We start from the raw sequence: 23,671 nt of genomic DNA, 5'->3' as shown, positions 1-23,671 counted from the left end.
CCCTGGGCCCCCTTCTTATATAGGCCCCGGGCACAGACGTTTTGTATAGTCACACATCTACATTAATTTATAATAATATTTCAAATATGAATTGAATACTTTCGTACAAAGAGATTTACAAATCACCATCATTTTTTACAATTTTTTATGAACAAAAAAACATTCCAATTCTAATGAGATACATTGAAGCAGCAAGGTTGATCTAAGGATTGAATAATATAGGCCAATCACTTGTCAGCTGATTTATGATGAATAATTCTATAGTCTGATTTTTACTCTAATATTGGCGTTTGAAGGAGGCTCCTTTTTCCTTTTATATTATCCTTGAAATGCAAAATTTTCAAAAACCTTGTATATACGTCGACGCGCAATTAAAAAAGAAACATACCTGTCAAATTTCATGAAAATCTATTACCGCGTTTCGTCGTAAATGCGCAACATATAAACATTTAAACATTAAGAGAAATGCCAAACTGTCGACTTGAATCTTAGACCTCACTTCGCTCGGTCAACTATAATAATTCACTAATTAAAAGATTCCGAGACCAAACCTAATAAATAACTTACTACTAGTAGTTCTGTGAACAGTAGACCTCACGCAGTATTCTCATCCACAATTACCTGATGTCACTTGTTTTAAATGTTAACAAACTCAGTTTGAATTTGTATTCCATATGATATAATTCATCCAGTTCCGTGATAATCTTTCTATCTGATGAAAATTATTTTTTTACAATCAAAAATATTATAATTTCTCCAGCATTATTTAGTTTATTTGTTTATTTTTAATCACCTATGACCTATTAAATTAGTTTTTTCGAATGTGAGAATATTGATCCTAATGGGCACGCATAATAAATAATACCATGACTGCAAAACAAAATATTCACACCAAAGACCTTAAAGCTGCTATTAGACCAAAGTTATTAACAAAATGTTAATAACTTTATAGATTATACTCGCGCTTCGGGCTCGGTAGGGGGCTTCGCCCCCTGCACCCCCAGTAGGGTGGGTTAGCAGCCTCCGCGCTTCGCGCTCCGGCTGTGAGGCGGGCTTCGTCCGCCCAATCGTCTTTATGACTGTATAGTGTTGGGTAGCAGCTTCCGCGCTTTGCGCTCCGGCTGGGAGGCGGGCTACGCCCGCCCAATCGCCTTTTATGACTATATAGGGTTGGAAAGCAGCCTCCGCGCTTCGCGCTCCGGCTGGAATGCGGGCTTCGCCCGCTCATTTGTCTTTTACGGCTGTATAGTGTTGGGTGGCAGCCTCCGCGCTTCGCGCACCGGCTGGGAGGCAATTGCCATTTACGACACGACTGTACGAATGAGGGCAGGTTAATTAGGTTAGGGGTATTGGGGATAGGTTAGGTAGGGTAGGGTAGGTAGTGAAGACTAGGTAGAGTAGTCGTCTGCAATGAACCAGAATGGTTTGCTAAAAACCGAAGAATAGGAGAAATCGCTTTGGGTTTTCACATTGTTGATTCTTGGACAGAGCAACTTTTAGCTTTTTTACACAAAGTATTATTATTTTTACTATTCAAAAGCATATCATCAGGGCTGCGCTAGGAAGACCAAGACGCTATCCTAGCAGACTAATATTTGGTGAGATAAACTTACCAACGCTTCGCCAAACGTACATAACAAACTTAATTATATTCATAAATAAAAATACACATCTATATACTCAACGCAATGTCACTTACAATTTAAGACCAGCAAGTGCTTACAGTATAAATTTCACTGCATTGACAACCAGCAATCATCAGTTCAAGTTCCAGAGCGATAAGCTAATAAATAGGATACCAGACGATTTCATTATGGATAAAATTACAAGTAATAAATTAAATAAAATAAGATCCAGGGTAAAAGAGAATTACTTTTATAAAATCGAAAACTAAATAATTATAATTATGACTTGTTTTTAACACGCTCAGTTTAAACTTGGTTTTTTTGATTACCTAAAAGAAAAAAAAATTTTATTATTATTATAATTTCTATATTACCTATTTCTATTATTGAGCTTGTTGATTTTTGATTCAAGAATTGATTTTGTGTGTTTATTTATACATATTTTTGGTTTTTGGTTTACTATCTTTTGGTTTGTATTTTAGAATATTATCACGGCAAATGTACCAATAATTTAAAGAATATTTTCGAACTCGTGGCTGGAGCTCAAGGCTTCTTTTTCCAGCCACACCAATGTATATTAGTTGATATTTAGAATAATAATAATTGCTTTTTATTCTGATTGTCACATCTTTGTACTGTTTTCTGTGTTTTGGTGAAATAAATTGAATTGAATAAATTGAATTGAATTGAATTGAATAAATTGAATTGAATTTTTGGTTGTAGAAACAAAACTGTAACTTCTAAGGACTCATTGAGTCTAGTAGTAGGCTATATTCTTCTTCTTTTTCTTCTTCTACTTCTTCTTCTTCTTCTTCAATTAGATCACAGCAGCTGGTCAGTAACAACTTGATATCATGCCAGGAGAGCAACACGTTACATAGATCTCTCTAACACACACACACAGTTTTCTATGAAAACTCAATTTCCCGAGTCGTAATTTGAATTTGGTAGAAATTTAGCTATGGTTATGGGCTTATCTCCAGGAGCTGAACAAAAAAGCTTGTAGTAAATTTTTTGTGGGAAACAAATTTAAATGTGTTTCAAATATTTGGGGGAGTACAGGGGCGGCGGGGGGCAAAATTTGGAAGGTCTGGAGGTTTTCCCGTAGCCTCCAGTGTTGTATGCAACATATATGGTGTTCAGTTTTCACAGCGATCTTATAGTTTTGGCTGAGAATTTTTTGTATTTGGGAAAACTTCAAATTTTTTATGAAAACTCAATTTCCCGGATCGCCATTTGAATTTGGATGAAATTTAGCTATGGTTATAGGCTTATATCCGGGAGCTGAACAAAAAAGCTTCTTATAATTTTTTTGTGGGAAACATATTTAAATGTGTCCCAAATATTTGGGGGAGGCTAGGGGTTCCGGGGGAAAAAAATTGAAAGTTCTGGAGGTTTTCCCGTAGTCTCCAGTGTAGTATGCAACAGATTTGGTGTTCAGTTTTCACAGCGAACTCATAGTTTTGGCTGAGAATTTTTGGTATTTGCGAAAACTTCAAATTTTCGATGAAAACTCAATTTCCCGGGTCGCCATTTGAATTTGATTGAAATTTAGCTATGGCAACAGGTTTAACTCCGGGAGCTGATCAATAAAAATTGTAATAATTTTTTGTGCGAAAAAATTTAAATGTGTCCCAAATATTTGGGTGAGTACAGGAGTGCAGGGGGGAAAAATTTGGAAGGTCTGGAGGTTTTCCCGTAGCCTTCAGTGTGTTATGCAACAGATTTGGTGTTCAGTTTTCACAGTGAACTCATAGTTTTGGCTGAGAATTTTTGGTATTTGTGAAAACTCCAAATTTTCGATGAAAAGCTTGTAATAATTTTTTTGTGGGAAACAAATTTAAATGTGTCCCAAATATTTGGGGACATTTATTATTTAATATTTTAGTGTTCTCTAACTGATTTCGAGGTTGGTTCTCCGATACAATCAGCCGTATTGGCTGAGAATTTTTCGTAATTTTTTGTCTTTTGCAGCTTTAATATAATAAGATTAGATTGAACATAAACCATGGCTTACTTTAGATAAAGTAGGCTGTGACATAACTTACTAGTAGTTCTGTGAACAGTAGACCTCACGCAGTATTCTCATCCACAAGTACCTGATTGAAACTATAGACCTTATGGAAATACAGCAATAGACTGGCTTCTCCACACATCTGTTTAATCACTTGTCAGCTGAATTATGATGAATTATAATTCTATAGTCTGATTTTACTCTAATATTAGCGTATGGAGGAGGCTCCTTTTTCCTTTTATATTATCCTTGAAATGCGAAATTTCCAAAAACCTTGTATATATATACGTCGACGCGCAATTAAAAAATAAACATACTTGACAGGTATTTCATGAAAATCTATTACCGCGTTTCGTCGTAAATGCGCAACATATAAACATTTAAACATTAGAGAAATGCCAACCGTCGACTTGAATCTTAGACCTCACTTCGCTCGGTCAATTGGCGATTCCAGTTTTTCATTCTTTTGCGATTTTTCTGTTAATCAAGAGTCTGATACATCATAGAAACTCATGATTGATTCCAAATTGTAGACAATTCATCCTCTACGAGCTCATAATTGCCTGAAATTCATCTTGAATCAATGTTCCCTATCATAGCACTGCCTAGACCGTTAATTTATGAGAAAAGTATCTTCGATTTCTTGATTTTTTATGATCGAATCTTACATTACGATCATATTCTTCCATGTGCAGCAACTAAAATAGGAGGAAAAATTCAAATTCAATTCTAAAATTCAAGATCAAGTCTTTTTTATAATAATGGGTTACCGAGATACCTACATAGTTCTGATTTGTCATTTCTTTGTGAATTGAAGTAGTGGTTAATCTACACTCAGGGATGAATTTAGTGATGTAAAATTCCCGGGAATTTAAGATCAAGGAAATATTCCCAGGGAATTTAAGGGAAATATTCCCAAAAATCATAAATTCCCGGGAATTTATGGGAACTCAAGGAAATTTATGATTTCTTTCATAAAAAATGACCTAAAAATACGTTTTTTGTTACACAAGGTCTCAATCACCTGTTATACAACAGATTTGGTGTTCAGTTTTCACAGCGAACTCATAGTTTTGGCTGAGAATTTTTGGTATTTGCGAAAACTTCAAATTTTCGATGAAAACTCAATTTCCCGGGTCGCCATTTGAATTTGATTGAAATTTAGCTATGGCAACAGGTTTAACTCCGGGAGCTGATCAATAAAAATTGTAATAGTTTTTTGTGCGAAAAAAATTTAAATGTGTCCCAAATATTTGGGTGAGTACAGGAGTGCAGGGGGGAAACATTTGGAAGGTCTTGAGGTTTTCCCGTAGCCTTCAGTGTGTTATGCAACAGATTTGGTGTTCAGTTTTCACAGTGAACTCATAGTTTTGGCTGAGAATTTTTGGTATTTGTGAAAACTCCAAATTTTCGATGAAAAGCTTGTAATAATTTTTTTTGTGGGAAACAAATTTAAATGTGTCCCAAATATTTGGGGACATTTATTATTTAATATTTTAGTGTTCTCTAACTGATTTCGAGGTTGGTTCTCCGATACAATCAGCCGTATTGGCTGAGAATTTTTCGTAATTTTTTGTCTTTTGCAGCTTTAATATAATAAGATTAGATTGAACATAAACCATGGCTTACTTTAGATAAAGTAGGCTGTGACATAACTTACTAGTAGTTCTGTGAACAGTAGACCTCACGCAGTATTCTCATCCACAAGTACCTGATTGAAACTATAGACCTTATGGAAATACAGCAATAGACTGGCTTCTCCACACATCTGTTTAATCACTTGTCAGCTGAATTATTATGAATTATAATTCTATAGTCTGATTTTACTCTAATATTAGCGTATGGAGGAGGCTCCTTTTTCCTTTTATATTATCCTTGAAATGCGAAATTTCCAAAAACCTTGTATATATATACGTCGACGCGCAATTAAAAAATAAACATACTTGACAGGTATTTCATGAAAATCTATTACCGCGTTTCGTCGTAAATGCGCAACATATAAACATTTAAACATTAGAGAAATGCCAAACCGTCGACTTGAATCTTAGACCTCACTTCGCTCGGTCAATTGGCGATTCCAGTTTTTCATTCTTTTGCGATTTTTCTGTTAATCAAGAGTCTGATACATCATAGAAACTCATGATTGATTCCAAATTGTAGACAATTCATCCTCTACGAGCTCATAATTGCCTGAAATTCATCTTGAATCAATGTTCCCTATCATAGCACTGCCTAGACCGTTAATTTATGAGAAAAGTATCTTCGATTTCTTGATTTTTTATGATCGAATCTTACATTACGATCATATTCTTCCATGTGCAGCAACTAAAATAGGAGGAAAAATTCAAATTCAATTCTAAAATTCAAGATCAAGTCTTTTTTATAATAATGGATTACCGAGATACCTACATAGCTCTGATTTGTCATTTCTTTGTGAATTGAAGTAGTGGTTAATCTACACTCAGGGATGAATTTAGTGATGTAAAATTCCCGGGAATTTAAGATCAAGGAAATATTCCCAGGGAATTTAAGGGAAATATTCCCAAAAATCATAAATTCCCGGGAATTTATGGGAACTCAAGGAAATTTATGATTTCTTTCATAAAAAATGACCTAAAAATACGTTTTTTGTTACACAAGGTCTCAATCACCTGTTATACAACAGATTTATGTTAGAAATATAAGGATGAATAACTTATAAATTGTAGTAAGTTCAAAGAAAACAGTAATTTGAAGTTCATAGACTGAAAGGAGAAATGAGCACTAAATAAATCATTCAATCGCTCCACTATTATCATGCTACTTTCATGTCTTACAAGTTGAATACGATTTTTTTACTTACTAATAAATGCCTGTAAATCAGGTAAACAAATTCAACAAAGTATTGAGAGTAATTCAACTTTCATTGCATGATTTTATTCAATTTCTCCGCACAAAAGTAATTGACCCTCTAAATAAAGATTAGAGTAGAATATAAATCCAAAAATTAGAAATTATAAAATACAGCAAAATAGGCTAAACTAAAACAAGGAGCATACTCCAGTTTAATTCAATATTAATAAGGAAGATAATTCCACAGCTCACAACCTTTCAAGAGTCATTGAGGCTCACTTAACTTGTAATATACTAGTCCAGGCAACAAATGCTCAAAAAGATATAGAGGGAAAAGTTTGGAACCCAATTTTTGACCTCGCAGTCCTTTTAAGGATAGTGAGGGGGTAAGCATACAGAGTGGGTTCAAAGTCCGAGAACGGCTTAATATCTCATACACAAAGATTTTTTGACGTTGGGTATGATTAGGGATCCTACTCAAATTGAAAATACTACTTTACTAAGACTTCAAAAATCTGGTCCGCCATCTTGGATCCGCCATATTGAATGCAACTTTATTTTTTTAAATAGGAAGGTGGTCATGAAATACATAATTTCGATACGAAATTTCAAGAAAAAAAGAATGGCGAAAACCGCATATCGATATCTGAAACCGTTTAGAAGATATTCACATTATTAATCAATATTATTCAAAGCAGAAAGGAGAGAAAAAAGTCCGAGAACGGCTTAATATCTCATACACAAAGGTAATTTGATGGTGGGTGTGATCAGGGATTCTACTCAAATTGAAAATACTACTTTTCTATAACTTCAAAAATTTGGTCCGCCATCTTGGATCCGGCATATTGAATGCAACTTAATTTTTTTAAATAGGAAGGTGGTCATGCGATACATGATTTCGATACGAAATTTTAAGAAAAAATAATGGCGAAAACCGTGTATCGATATCTAGAACCGTTCAGAAGATATTCACATTATAAATCAATATAATGCATAACAGAAATGAAATACATAACTAGTATTGATTAATAATGTGAATATCTTCTGAACGGTTTGAGATATCGATATGCGGTTTTCACCATTCATTTTTTCTTGAAATTTCATATCGAAATCATGTTTTGCATGACCACCTTCCTATTTAAAAAAATTAAGTTGCATTCAATATGGCGGATCCAAGATGGCGGACCAGATTTTTGAAGTCATAGTAAAGTAATATTTTAAATTTGAGAGGGATACCCAATCACACTCACCTTGGAATCACAATCTTTTATGAGATACTAAGCCGTTCTCATTCTTTTTACTCTCCCTTCTGCTTTGAATAGTATTGATTAATAATGTGAATATCTTCTAAACGGTTTGAGATATCGATGTGCGGTTTTCACCATTCTTTTTTCCTTGAAATTTCGTATCGAAATCATGTATCGCATGACCACCTTCCTATTTAAAAGAAACGTTGCATTCAATATGGCGGCTCCAAGATGGCGCACCAGATTTTTAATCGAGTTTAATTTGAGTAGGATCCCCAATCACATCCACGATCAAATTACCTTTGTGTATAAGATATGAAGCCGTTCTCGGACTTTTCACCCACTCTGTATAAAAAGTCCTCACTCCTACCACACTCAACACTAAAACTGCTATAAAAATTGATGGAAAGCATAAAATAATGAAATAATACATTAAATTGAAGAGAATTGAATGCTCTACAACTCTTTTAAATACTCCTATAGTCCAGTCAATGAAAGATTATAGAGGGAAAATTTTGGAACACAATTTTTGACCCCGTAGGTCTTCTGGCACGGATGAATCGTTAAAAAGTTATAAGGCCAAAAATATGAAAAAATCGGTGCCGATAGGGGTTTTCTTCAAAATTTGATACCTTAGAGAGCTCATACCTTGAAAACTATGAGATATATGGTAAAATTTTGGAAATGAAACTTGTAGGATAATTTGATGTATCAATTTGATTTATGATATTTCGCTTCAATATTATGACTGTGTTCGACGACAATTTTCGAAAGGCGCATATTGTTCGAGATATAGGTAGGCTATGCAAAAATAAAATATGGCACTTTCAAACCACCCCCACCACCTTAGCACAGGGGGTAGGAGTGAGAACTTTTGATATGTTTACCCCCTTACTTACCCTTAAAAGAGCTACGGGGTCAAAAATTGTGTTCCAAAATTTTCCCTCTTTAATATTTCATTGACTGGACTATACGAGTATTTAAAAGACAGTGAGTGAGTGAGCAAAAACAGGCTCGAGGAATTATGATTTATTGATTACATCAATGTAAAATGTGGCTGAGCTTGATCAATATCAAATAGAATGATGGTTCATTGATTACATTGATGTAAAATATGAGTGGGATTGATCAATTTCAATCATTTTTAGAGAAATTTTATAAATTCTCTAAAGTTCCTATAAATTCCCAAAATTTCTTGGCCTCGGAAATATTGCCAAATCATAAGTTCCTTCCCACTGAGAATATTCCCGATCCACATCACTATGAATTTCATATTTTTCGATCAAATTCGACTCATGAAGCATTTTTTTGAACCGCCTTGACGAGCCGAGAAGAATAAGCTGTGGTACAATGACATCCGATCATTGAGACAAAAGTTCTTATGAGTGTTTGAAATTTTGATCCTTGAGGTGTACCCTACTTATGCGCGCCCGAGGGAAGAACAATTGATGTTTTAAGCGTTATTAATGTTATTTAAATAGACGTCATAGATCCATATCAAAGTATAATCAGTTTCCCTTCGAAAATGTCATACAAAACTCATCGGAAGTTCAAAATACGTTTACAATCGGTAAAAGAAGTGATAGATTTCAAATTTCCAAATAATTTTCAATAAATAAGATATGACTATAAAGTTTGTTTATAATATTAATGGCGGATTTGTACCACGTGACAGTCAATAGCCGTACTTTGGGTAATATAATTACTAGGGGTATTCACAATGTTGGAGATAGCTGGCTAAGTCGAGTTATTCGCTATCTCCAGCTATTTGCTAAGTCTGTGTTGACTCAGATGTGTTATAAAAAAATTAACAGACGAGGTGGCAGATAGCGCAGGTTTGAGTCTGCTAACTCTAGCTATCTCTGTTAATTTAAAGCGGCAGCCATAATTATGTTTATGATCTTACTTTTTCAAACTAACTTTAAGTTACACAAATTATCCGCTTGGATCGCTACTGCAGTTAGCTAATAGCAGATGGTTTTTTAGATGGGGCGTTCACAATCCGGAGTTATCAATTAATAGCACTTTAGCTGGCTAAAACAATAACCCTACTGTAGAGATCCACAAACTGATGCTTTTGTTTCATAACATGTTACAAATTCCTTTTTGTCAATCAATATAATAACTTATAACTTATGTTTCTAACAAAAGTTACATATAACAAAGTTACACAGTGTAAACGCATCTTATAAGGATTAAGTTATTAACATTTTGTTAATAACTTTGTGTAAACGAAGCTGTAGGCGATGAAAATTTGGAACTCTTTAATTGAAGTACATCTTTCAATTATTCTTTTAATTTATTGATTACTTTTATCAAGGTGTAGGTGAGATTTTTAAAATTGTGATAGAAGTTTCTTGTTTGGTTTTGTTAGGAAGTAAATAGTTAGTCAGATAAATTCAAAATTCCAATTAATACAGTGATGTTTTTGAACTTGAATTTGTGTGTAAATCACAAATACAAACTCTACATTACAATATAATTATTATTTAACGAAAATCCTAAATAAATGCTATAATTATATATTAATTGGCATTTGAATAAATGCATTCTCTATTTAATTCCATCTCTACATTACCTTTGGACTGTTTATTTTTAATTAAGGTTAAAGTAGTTTTGGGCGGCGGATGCCTGTTGTTTGTTTATACCTGCATTGTATCCTATTGTCCATGAATGAGTAAATAAATAAATTTGTGATACCATTTAAATGTTCAATTTGAATTTCTAAATATATTATATATTCAGTTGATTACAGGTACATTCTGAGGTATTCATGGCTAATTTAATTGAATAGAAACATTTTTTAATAAGGATGAAACCTTGTTATTTACCTAATTGTTAATGTTGTATTCCTGATGGGGGTTGGGAAAATCCTGGTGATGAAGATTAGTATCGTCCGCTAGTATCACTGAACAATGACTAATGCAATTTTGAATTTTTTGAAGACCATGGTAAAGCCTGTTGTTCCTTCCTAATCATATTAATATGATTTGTGATTCTGTCCACGAATGAATAAATAAATACTGTATTTTTTATTACAGTACTTTTCTTATTTCAAAGATGGAAATAGATAAATTATATTTGGTGGCCTGTCCTGAATAAGAATTGGAATGTTCTAATGATAATAATTAATACGGTACTAATAATTATTATTATCAATCTAATTAGAATCTCACATTTATATATTAAATTAAAAATAATATGAAAAGAATATTCCAAAAATATAGCTAAGATTTAAGGCCATATGCTTAGTAATTAATAGATTGAATAAACTGTGTTTGCCTTAATTGCAGAAAGATAATATAGCAATTTTTAATTACTATTAATATTAGTATTATAATTATTTGTCAGAACAGCACATTGCTCTGTAATAATAACAAAAAATATTGAGTTGTGGCAATGATAGTAATAGCTATTATTATAGTGAAACTTATTCGTCTTTATAACATAAAGAAGAAGCATATATTAGACTATTCGATCCCGGAATAATTTGGCTCAATTTTTATAGCAATTATAAATGGCACTATATTTACAATAATACAATTCTTTCAATTCACTGGGAATCCTACATTTCCAAGATGTAGTTACCCAACTTGAAAGTAACTTGAATGTACCATCCTGAATTTTTGAGAAAAGTACTTGCTTGTCTGCCGAAGTGGTAGTAATCTCTAGGTCTAGAGACATTTTGAGGAAGGAACCTCTAAAGGACAATTCTATATTTCACGTAGTTTCCCAGATTTAATGAAGGGAAAAAGCAAAAACTGATGTGATGTATTTGCGTAAACGCGTATAGGTCTACTACCATCCACACTCAAACATGTGCAGTTATAATAATTTTGATCCTGACCGATTTTATGTTTACTGGAACTGTCTGCGCAAACATCAAACACTCCCATTGGCATTACAAAACAAGCGTTGTTGCGGTCTCCTATTTCTCAATTCATTACTCACATCTTTTTCTTTTATCTTAAATTCTAACCTTCTTATAAATAAAGATATATATATATTCAGTTTTCGGAGTATCTAAGTTGGCTATATAACTATCGATGGTATAATGATAGATCACCATTCGGGTTCTCTCCTTGACTTTGTCAAGAGACGAAAGATTAAAAAAAACATATTTTCGTGATGTTTTGAATTTTACAAAAAAAATCATAAAACCCTTGACTCTGAAACTTGTTTTGGGGATATCGAGAAATACGGGGTAGATACCAACTATCCTGTGGTTGAATTAGAAATTTGAGAGTCACAATTTTACACTGTATTATCACAAATTGGCAACACTGTAATTTCCTTGGATGGTGGGCCAAATCTTAATTTATTCTGTTAACACAAACATAGTCTATCGACCTCTCCCGATTATATTGTATAGGCTATATAATTACTATTATAATAGGCTATTATGGTCTATTACTCTTATTATTATTATAGGTTATTATTATGAGCTAACATAGGCTATTACTAATTCAACTTGATTTGGAGACCGGTTGGGCTGGTTTCGTTGGTCGACCGATTTTTCGTTTTCTATATGAAGTGAAATTTTAAACTAAGTTTTCTTGCATACGTTTCATCAATAAAGTTAACAGTACCTTAGCTTAATATCGATTAGTGTTTGAGTGTCGGTTCCATTAATAGTCATTTGTACGATGTCCCGTATTTCTCGGCTTGCACTGAATGGGTTAGTAATACTGAATTATTATAATTTCCTTTTAACAATGACAATCTTAACTTACAAAGTAGGCTATCCTTTCTTTCCAAATGTCTTACAGAAGACGTTTTTAGCTGGGCAATTTTGTGTGGATATCTATGGACTTTCGACCTTTGTGCTAAAGGCAACAACAAAACAAATAGCTGAACCATTGGCTGCAGCCATTAACATCTGTTTTGTGACAGGAAGGTTTCCAGACTGTCTCAAGACAGCGAGAACAGTGCCAATTCACAAGAAAGGGGAGACCAGTGATCCAGCAAACTTCAGGCGCCAAGCTCCATGGTGCCTATCTTCTCAAAGGTGATCGAGACAGAGATGAAAATGTAGATGACCAACTTTTTCGAGGGGAATGGCCTTCTGTCATGGATGAGATCAAGATGGCGGTTGAAGGTAGTAAGACTTTTTGGGGCTCTGTAAAAATATCATAAAAAATAACGACGATGCAATCATGTGTGATGTATTTTGTGAAAACTGGTTTCATAAGTGAACATTTCATCGGAAAATTTAGGAAAGATTACGGAATTAGGCGAACTTTCAATGTGGAAAGCTGTAAAGTGAGGTTAAAACGTGTTCGAAGTGTTGAATTCGGAGTAAAAGATTTTGTGGATATAAATGTAAAACTCGACGAAATTACAAATAATATTAATGTAATGAACCTTGGAAATATTGAATTGTTAGAGAAAATTGAAGTTTTATTAAGAAATCAAGGTTATTCAGAAAAATCATTCTTGTCTGAGCATGTTCAACCTACAGCTCTAACCAAGTCAAACCCTACTTTGAACTACAATAAAAATCTTGTAAACGATGGCAACCTGAATATTGTGCTAGATGAACTCACGAAATTGAGTGAAAATTCACTACAACTAAGTAGAAGACTTGACATAGTGGAAGGTAAAGATCGAAATCTCAAACTCACGAAGCCAAAACTGGTAAATGATAAAAATAATTCTTTACTTGGCATGCAAACAACTAAAACTGTGAATAGACATCTCACTAGTTCACAAAAAACTTCATTAAATAGTAACCATGAGAACAACGGCCATTTTCAACATCTAGTATTGACTTTCCATCATTAAATAATAGTGGACAAAATAAAAGTACCGGTACATCCTATGAAATTTTAAACATTGACGAAGTTAGTGCCAAGTGTGACCAAACAGATGCATTCTGCGATGATATTGCAATTAAGGACTGTATTATAAGATACGATGAGTAGAAAACTGTTACAAACAGAATTGAACGTGGCAAAAATAAGACTTATGCCAAATCTGTCGGTAGTAAATACCAGAAAAATGACAAATCCCCTAATAAATTATCAAAAACCAAACAAACCTATTCTTTTAAAGATAAACCATTACTGGTTGGCTCAAACAACTGCCAACAAGTCAATGGTCAGGATTATAGCCTAGTAGGTGACAAGCTAGCCTGGTATCATCTTGGAAAAATAAAAACGGGTGCAACCGAGAATAATTTAATAGTATATTTCGCACCTAGAGCAGAAAATGAGATTTTTCCAGCTCGAAATCGGTTTTCAAGTCCGAGGCCGAGGACTAGAAAAGATTGAGAGCTGGAAAAACATTTTTGCCCGTGGTGCGAACGATATTTTTCGCCACACTACAGGTATTGCTGACAAAAAAAATAAAAAATACAAAATAAAGAATACTCGTTAAGCTATCGTACCTATCTCTTGATTTTAGTGGTAGAAGATTTGCAGTCAGGATTTCAGATTCTTTTAAAATTTCACTTGGAATACCACAGTCATCTTCAAGCATTTTTGAAAATTCGGAATGCACTAATCAACAATAAATAATTGAATAAAACTGGTTGCGAAGCGAATTAGTTTGATTCGAAACTGGAACTGCTGAAATCATAGCGACTTCAGCACTGATGATGAAAGTGGACACTCGCCCGATCTAGCGGATGACTTATTAACTACTTCCATGAGCGGCTGGAAAGAGACAACTTTCTGGGCTAGACCGGAAAAGAAACCCTTTTCTGACGTCGTCTGCAAACAAGGTCTTTCAGATCTACGTAGGGACTGGAAAACAGCTGCTTTCTGTGCAGTGTGGCGAAAAAACATTTTTGACAGATACCTTCCCTGGACTTAATTTTGTTGTAGAAAAGCTGAAAAGCAAAAGTGTTTCATATTGTAGCTTCAAACTTGGAGTTGATTTTGATCATAAAGATATCCTTGATAACACTGAATGGCCAAAGTATGCTACTTTAAGACGTTTTTTATTCAAACGCCCTCAGGGAGCAAAACTGATACAAATATGAAAAAGAGCAAAGCTACCATGGATGTGAATAAAGTTACCATGTATGTAAGTAAAGTTACCATCATTGTATTGAATGTTCAGTGCATTAGAACAAAACTCGACCTTCTTGAATTTTTATGTGATGAGATTAATACTGACATTTTCTGCATAACTGAGCATTGGCTGAAAGAGGAGGAATCAGAATTTTATAGCGACCTAAATAACCTGAATCTAGCTGCCGCCTATTATAGGAAGCACCATACAAACGGTGGTTCAGCAATATATTTAAAAAATACCCTGAAGTATAAGACAATCGATGTTAATAAATTTTGTGATGAACTGGTCCTGGAGATTGCTGCCTTACAGTTGCTTGAGCCCTCAATGATTGTGGTATCAGTATACCGTTCCCCTAATGGTGGTTTGGGTCAATTTTTCGAGAAGTTTGAGATCTTGCTGAAGTTTCTATCTAGATTTAACAAAAAAAATTGTTATAGATGGTGACTTCAATATTCACCTTGAAACCCAGAACGAACTAAGCTCCAGGTTTACATGTCTACTCCGAGAATACGGGCTCTACACTGCCAACAAGACGCCAACCAGATGTACAGCAGTCCTGGATAACATTGCAACTAACCTTGATTCCTGGGAACATGAAACAACTGTGGTGGACCCAATGATTTCTGATCACTGTGCTGTCGTGATGGAAGTCCAACCCCAAACTGGCACTGTCAGCATCCAACCTGAAATAGCATGGAAGGCTGAATATATCTTCTACAAGAGAATAGTCCGGGAGGAGCACATTCCAATACTTCGAGGAGAACTTAAACGCATTAACTGGATGACAATTCTTGATAATGTAAGACCAAAATTCAGACTTGATAAACTCATCTCAGTCTAAATTAACAGTTTCAATCAAGTATTTCCTCAAACACATATAAAGACAAAATAAAATAGAAATATAACCTCCAAACTACACAGAGACAAATCCTGGTTTACCAAAGAGCTTCGCAACATGAAGGACCTGGTGACACTCCTACACTTTTTCTATAAAGCTGCCAACTCACCTGAGCAAAAAACTTCATTGTATTCTAAATACGCAGACATGAATAGAAGGTACAAAAGTGCTGTAAATGATGCTAAAAAGAAACACACAGCAAATTACATCAAATCAGCCAAAAAAGAAGAAGTAGAATTCGAACTGAATCCCGATGACTTCAATGACTATTTTACATCAGTTGCTGAGGAGATACAAGCAAGTTCACCAGCCAATGATATGGAACCATCTTCTAACATCATGTTGACACAGCACAGAATGACTGAGTGGAAGGAAGTTAGTCCATCACAGATAGTGAATTTAGTGAGAAATTTCAGAGGCTCGAAATCGCAAGACATCCATGGCATATCATGTAATATTTTGAAAGAAACCATCACAATGATTGCTGAACCAATAGCCAGCGCAATAAATGAGTGTCTGAAATGTGGCAGATTCCCTGATATTTTGAAAACATCAAAAACCAGACCAGTTCACAAGAAAGGTGCAGTTGACCAGCCTGCTAACTTCAGGCCAATATCAATTCCTCCCACCATGGCAAAGGTGCTGGAGACTATTATGAAGCAACAAATGGTGGATTACTTCGAAAGTAACAACCTCCTCTGCCAACAGCAGCATGGTTTTAGAAGTGGCCGCTCTACAACAAGCGCACTGATTGCCCTGACTAGCGAAATCCAGTGATACAATGGCCCTTACACTGTTTGATCTGAGTAAAACCTTCGACTGTGTTCCACATCAGATTCTCCTAAGGAAGCTGGAAAGGTATGGAATCAGCGGCCCGGTCCTCAATACCATAAAAAGTTATCTTGAAGACAGAAGCCAAGTAGTCTCAATAAGAGGAGCTTTGTCAAGGATTAGAGATATCAAACACGGAGTGCCCCAGGGTTCTGTCTTAGGCCCCCTTCTATTCATCCTTTTGACAAATGACTTTGTTCCCAGCAAGAACTCCATACTGTTTGCAGATGATACGACGGTGATGTCTAGAAGAATATCAACTGAACAAGCATTGGCAATGAACGAAACTCACACACAGGAGGCAAAGAAATGGTTCCAAATAAACAAGCTTAAACTCAATGAGGACAAAACCCAAATATCAATATGCTCTCTGAAAAACAAAAACCTGAAAGCCCTACCGAACCAGTAAAATTATTGGGTTTTTGGCTTGACAGAGAATTGAAATGGGACACACACATTTCAAAGACATGCCTAAAACTAGCAAGAGTCCTACATCTCCTAAAAAAATAAGGTATGTTGTCACTCTAGAATGCTTGATGACAGCTTACTATTCGCTATTTCACAGTCACACAACATATGGAATCCTTCTCTGGGGACATGCTTCAGCCAGCTCAGATATACTATTGCTACAAAAAAGGCCATTAGGATAATCACATTCTCTGACCACCTGGCACACTGCAGGTGCCCCTGAGCCAACTGGTGGGGAACTACAATAGCTTTTCTTCGCAGACAATCATATTTTTACAGCCTTCCTAGACAAATTTAGGAAACACGGGACTCTTGGTTCTATACCACGTTGAAAAATAAACCTGGAAAAGCCACTCTACTCACTTCAGGATTTTTACAGTGAACCTCTTTTTGGGAGTCAAGCACCTCCACAGCGTGAATGACCATGTAGGTTATTTTATTGAGAATTCCGACACTGCCTACCTGGAAACCCCAGTCATTGGCAACGACCTCAAGTATCAAGTAAGTATCAAGTAGTAACATCACACTGAACGCGTGCACGTGCACTTGCTGGTTGCATCTACAGACAAGTCACGACGTGTTTCAATGGCTGCATGATATGACGACTGCCGTGCTCATAAATGAATCCAATGTCAGCATACCTTTACTGAGGTATATATTTCTAGAAGTGAGCTATTCTATGATTGTAAGTTATATTGTAGAAAATGGCAAAAGTTGATTAGAAGTATTTAGTAAAAATAGAGAATTTAAAATTGCCTGAAAAGCTGAGATGTACCTACCATACCTATAACAGTTGCTACTACAAACCAGACCTGAAGCTCTAACCTCACAAACTTGACCTAAGACTTACAAACCTTAATAAAACTGTCCCTAACCGTAACCTTTAAAACCTAAACCAAACTTAGCAAATGTTAGAGTCCTAACATAACCTAGTGTAGTAACCTAACCCTGACCCACCTTCTCCCCCATACCTAACTCTGACCTAATACCGGTAGCTTACTATTCTTTAAAGCGTAATTCTAACCTTACCTCCCAAATTGATTCCAAGATGAAGAATTATTTTGTTATTATTAAACGAAAATCCAAATTAAATGCTGTACCTACTGTAGCCTACCCCGAAAACTTCTCTACTGCAAATATTGTAATATCTCAGTAATTTCCAATTAATTTGTCTCATTTGAATAAATTGCAGTATCTTAGCCTACGCAAATAGCCTACTCTGTATAATCTATTTTTTTCAATTTACAAATATCTTTACCCAGGGTCTAACGTATTGTTTATCTTATTTAAAATTCAATGACTAATTTGCATAAAACAAAATAGGAAAACCTGCTTATTTAAAACAAAACTCAAATAGTAATATTTTTAGCATATAGGCTATTAATCTAGACTACAGTACCAAATATTTGATTATATTAAGCTTAATTAATGTCTTGATATTTTTTATACAAAATTAGTAGGTCCTACAAAATAAGTTATAAGTTTAGCCGAAAGATAGCTTTTATAGTTCCATAGTTTGTTTGCTGGTACTGCAATAGGCCTACTTCTAAAAAAACACAGATTCTTCATGAATTAACCATTAAAATATGGAATGCATTGATTACAGTAGACTAGGCTTACCTTTAGTTATATTTTCCTAATCAAAGAAAGTCAATTTTTTTCTTATAAAATAATATTAACTAACTTTGTAGTAATCTGAATGTTTTGTAGCCTAATCACATTTCTGTAGAAACCACTAAGCCCAAACTATTCTTATTAAAACTTTAAAATTACACTTAGAACGTACCGCAATACTAATAAAATTATGGTTCAAAAGAAGAAGGATATAAATTGTTTATAATCATGTAATTTCAAAGAAAAATTAACCTAACAGCAAATGCACAAATGTTTACATACAATGGCTAAAAATAAAGGACTAGCACAGGAGTTCCGTCACAGTATACATACAGTTTGGAAACTTGGCTAGTACCCTGAAGCAAAAATACACCATCTTGTTAGGAAGCGCCGCATTGTAATATAGTGAGGTCCACGTTATAATGGTATGGGATAAAGATAGAAGAACAGCGTTGCCTTGCCTCTGCATTAATTAATTATATTTCTACATTGCCAAAACAGATTTGGCATCGTTGCGGGGCTATAAAATGATAGTAGTACCTACTTTGTCGAATGATAGACAAGCATAGCAACATCAAAGTTAATCAAATACTGTCATTATAACGTGGACCTCACTATAGGATGGTATTGGACGGTAATAGTTCTATGATTTTGCCATGGCCCATTGTAAAAGTAATGTAATGTGTGAGGAGGTACCTTCGAAGTTTACACATTACAAATCATTCAAATTGTCAATATCTGAAGAAGACAAGTCCGTTCTCTGGAATCCTGAATTGCGGCCGGAGGGTGTGCTAATTTGCGACTACCGTTTTCCAATGACAAGCAATAAACGTGCGTTTTTTCGGAGAAGTCCAGTTCAACGGCTAAACTCTTAGAAGTGAAAACAAATGCCAAGTTGAGTATAGGCTATATTAATGTCCAGTGCCTGCGCACGAAGTTTAATCTTGTTGACCTGTTTGCATGTTCTTATGCTATTAGTATTTTGTGCATAAATGAGCATTGGCTGAAGTCTGAGGAGATACCATTCTACAGCTCCATAGGTGATTTGGTATAGGAGCTTCTCTTTGTCTCAGAAACAGAGTAACGGCCAGCAACAGTCACAGTTATTCAAAAGTATTCTTTGAGTATCTATAGTGAGGTCCACGTTATAATGGTAGTGAACGATTTGCAATAGTGTTGCTATCCTTGTCTCGTTCAACAAATGTAAAAGAGTTAGGGGTTAGTTTTTATTTAGGTTTATATTCGATAATGTTTTATTAGGATAGGTTAGGTTTTTGCTTTAAAATTGCAATATGCTAGAAGGGGCTAGGGTCTAGGTGGAGTTATGTTTTTTGATGTTTCAAAGCACAGAATTACAAGGAGTTTTATGGGAGTTTTCTCTGTTTTGAAGGTGAAAGGATAGGTTAGGCGGTTAGGATTTTGCTTTGAATCACATGTTTGTGAACATGTTCATGAAATGAACCACATGTTTGTGAACATGTTCATGAAATGAACCACATGTTTGAAGGGGTTGGGGCAATGTGAAGGGGTTGGGGGTTTGTGGTTAGGTTTTTTTGGATTATATTTAATAATGTTCCATAAGGTTAGGTTAGGTTTTTGCTTTTAAATTGCAATATGCTAGAAAGGGCTAGGGTCCAGGTAGAATAATGCTTTTTGATATTTCAAAGGTGGATAGATAGGTTAGGATTTTGCTTTGAAATTGCAATATGCTTGAAGGGAATAGAGTTTTTTTTCAAATAGTTATGTTTATTGATGTTTTAAATGTAAAAGGGGAGGTTGAGGGTTCGGTTTTTGTTATGAAATGACAATATGCTGACTTAGTTATAGTGTTTTTTAACATCAGTTGAATAACAACTGTTATATTTTATTAATTATATTTTTCAAAAGTACTCTTTCTTTTCTTAAATAAAATAATAATAAATCGATTATTATATTGAATTTAATGATAAATCATCATTGGATAATAATATCTTCATCAAATAGAATGACGATTGGCTCCAGTTACAGTACTCGGTAATCATCAACACAAAGAACGTTACATTCAAAGATCTGACTAAATGGGACGGGAAAAACCCGTTGCTAACGCATGCGCGATACGGTACTGTCTGAGACAAGGAGTGGTTTGTATTTGGTATTGGCTAACTCTTTCTGCCGCACAGTGCATGGTCATGGTGGTGTTGCTATCTACGTTGGGGATGTTTCACAGAGACAAGTTCTCACAGAGACAAGTAGTGTTTTTGAACGATATTAGTGTCACAGAGACAAGTTTCACAGGAGCAAGTATTTCTATAAATGGCAGTCTCACAGGAACAAGTTCCCACAGAGACAAGCAGTTTCATAGAGACAAGGTCTCCGTCCAAAGTAGTAGCGCTATAAATGGCAGTCTCACAGAAGCAAGTTCTCACTGAAACAAGGTGTTTCACAGAAGCAAGGTCAGTGTCGTAGAGACAAGGTAGCGAATGTAGGAAGAAGTTAGGCGTGTTGCCTACATCTGAACTTGAAGGCACTCCATTATTTGTTCTAGTAAATTGAATGTCTGCTGTTTTTCAATCATGCAGGAATATGTTTATGATTGAAGGTTTATCATATAAGATAGGGATGGGTTGGTAACCTATTAGAATTAGATAGAAGATAGATAGAATTATGAAGATAACTTAAATAAATAAATTGAGTTCTATGCAAATGTAATATATTTCTACCAAACTCCAAGATAACTATTCCAATATATCTAATGGGTATATATTAAACCTTCTACCCGAAAGAATAATCAATATGAATATGAAATGGAATATATAAAAGCCAAATAGCCTACCACTGACCTATTCATCACCGCTTCTTAAAAACCACATGGCCAAAATGGTTTTTCATTATAATTCCTTCTTTCGTAATAAATTGTTCATGCTTTTGTACTCCTGAGCGAAGCTCGTTCCCCGATATTATGAGCTAATCATCTCTTCTTTTTCCAAGATGCGGTCTCGAATTGTAAATTCAAATTAATATAATATTAACTTCAGACAGTCACAGAGTAAAGCTGCGTTAACACCAATAGATTCTATAGATTCTATTAGATTGAACATAACTTATCATACACATGATGAACATATGTGTTTTTCAAGTGCCGTTCAATCTATAATAATCTGTGAGGATTGGTGTAAACGCCGCTTTAGATGCCAAGATTTATCATGGCGTTCCGAGTAAATCTTTCCCATAGAAATTTAACAGATTGTTGTTCGACAAGCGTCTCTACATGTTACAAAATGAAAATCCCAGTGAAAAACAAAAAGTGCCACTTGATAGTTCCCAAATCATCTTTTTAATCGTAGCTCTGATTCAACTGAGCAATAACTTTCTGAACTTACTGAGTGAATATTAAAAATTATCATAAGCGCAATGGGACTTGGGATTCCATCAATTCAGGATAATTATTATATCGGTATACATTTTTACAGGATTGAAGTAGTGCAACATTTAGATTAGCACACCAATAGATTTTATTTGTAACGAAGTGAGTTCATTACTTTCATATAAAAGTTCTACTTTTTCCATTATGATATAGTATATTGACGACTACTGCAAAACATTGTCTGGTAGCCCTGGTAATGTAATGTAATATAATATAATGTAATGTAATATAAATGTGATCGTATGGTAGATTGGAAGTCTCCAACCAGCCTGATCAGATTTCTTAGTGGGGCCATTGGCAAACATTTTAAAAAAGACCTGATATTATAACAATGACTTTATTCCTAGTAGATAGCATTTGTAGTAGATGGCAAAGGATTCTCGTTACCACATTGCAAAGGATGTTCAGTGAGGTCTACTGTTATCTGGACTACTAGAGTATTGTAACTCCTAATGTCAGATTGAGTAACGGCTTGAAATTTATCCCTATTTAGTGTACTCCATGTTCAATATCTGCCCCTATCTTATATAAGAAGAAACTGGCCTCTGAATAAATTAAAAAACGCAGTAAATCTAATTCTGAATGAAAATGCTTATTATTCCGTAAATTAATTCTCAAATTGTTGAAAATATGATATTCAGTGCTGTGAGTTTATAAATAGTTTTTTTTTCAATGTATGACTTAATTTATTCAATTGTAATGAACAAAAACTCCAAGAAAGTCTCAGCAAGTAATATAAGCTAGTAATATAATATTCCCAGGAATAGCTCTGATTGAAGTAACAGTGCTCAATCAATTTTTCCGCGATAAATGCATTTCAATCTTCAACTTGGTGCCAACCTAACAAAGTCAACTCAACTTAATGCCAACCTGACAAAATTACACAATGGCTTTGAATGAGTAATGATAATTATGACTTGATAAGACTGATTTGATGAATGACTATACTATTCATAAGATGACTACTAAGATGTTATGAATATTGAATTGCTCATTTATTGTATAACAGACTATAAGCTGAATTCTTTAGACAAGGCCTAATCGCCTAATCTACTTACATCCAAATTGTTTGTATTCATCGGTCAATATATTTCTTATTCCTAGACGCCAGCTAAGAAAGGGGTTTCAATTTTCGTAGAATAAGCACGTTTTTCAAAAAATGTTGTGATTCATTTACATTTGTTTATTCAAATTTCGTTTATCACACACATATACGAGAATTGAGAATTTAGAATTAATGAGAAAGTGGCCCGGAATAAGGTTTATGATTTTTGTTCTTCTGATGGCTCTTAAACTGTAGGCTTATTATTAAATAACGAGTTTAGAGCACCGGGAAAATGGGATTTATATTTTATTATAATAAATATTCAAAATTACGTTTCCAACCCACAATTACTGTCTTTTTGTCATGTACTTAAAGTTACTGAAAACCATATCGGTTGGGACTAATCAAGGTTTATTTAGGGTGGTTTTAATTATTAGTTTTTGTGTTACAAATAGTTCACCTAGATCTAGATGGCTATTGAAGCATTATTGATCTAACTAAAGCATGATATTAGTGTCAAAGATACAAATCTGCGTTTCAATTCATTATCATGTGTGTGATAAGAGAGAGAGAGAGAGAGAGAGAGAGAGAGAGAGAGGAGAGAGAGAGAGAGTGAGAGAGAGAGAGAGAGAGAGAGAGCCCGAAGGAAAGGGTATGTGTGAGAGGTGAGAGAG

The 23,671-nt window shown here is 34.6% G+C and overlaps 1 protein-coding gene across 3 annotated transcripts in view; it reads right to left on the bottom strand.

Annotated features, from left to right (window-relative positions):
* LOC111047750 overlaps window positions 1-18,875 on the bottom strand; it is a 90,176-nt gene extending 71,301 nt beyond the window's left edge. The window contains exons 1-2 of one of the 3 annotated variants that reach the window (XM_039434320.1): window positions 18,556-18,853; window positions 15,316-15,421 (exon numbers count right to left, since the gene is read on the bottom strand). The gene's annotated coding sequence lies outside the window, so the exon portion shown is untranslated. Of the gene's footprint in view, window positions 1-15,315; window positions 15,422-18,555 lie in introns of all 3 variants that reach the window. The other 2 variants (XM_022333579.2, XM_039434321.1) reach the window with 2 other exon arrangements.
* Window positions 18,876-23,671: the final 4,796 nt, after the last annotated feature.

The sequence above is a fragment of the Nilaparvata lugens genome, chromosome 8, assembly GCF_014356525.2.
Source record: "Nilaparvata lugens isolate BPH chromosome 8, ASM1435652v1, whole genome shotgun sequence".
In the NCBI taxonomy this organism is placed as follows: domain Eukaryota; kingdom Metazoa; phylum Arthropoda; class Insecta; order Hemiptera; family Delphacidae; genus Nilaparvata; species Nilaparvata lugens.
The sequence above is the reverse complement of the archived record's forward strand: the minus strand, read 5'-3'. Positions and strand labels throughout refer to the sequence as shown.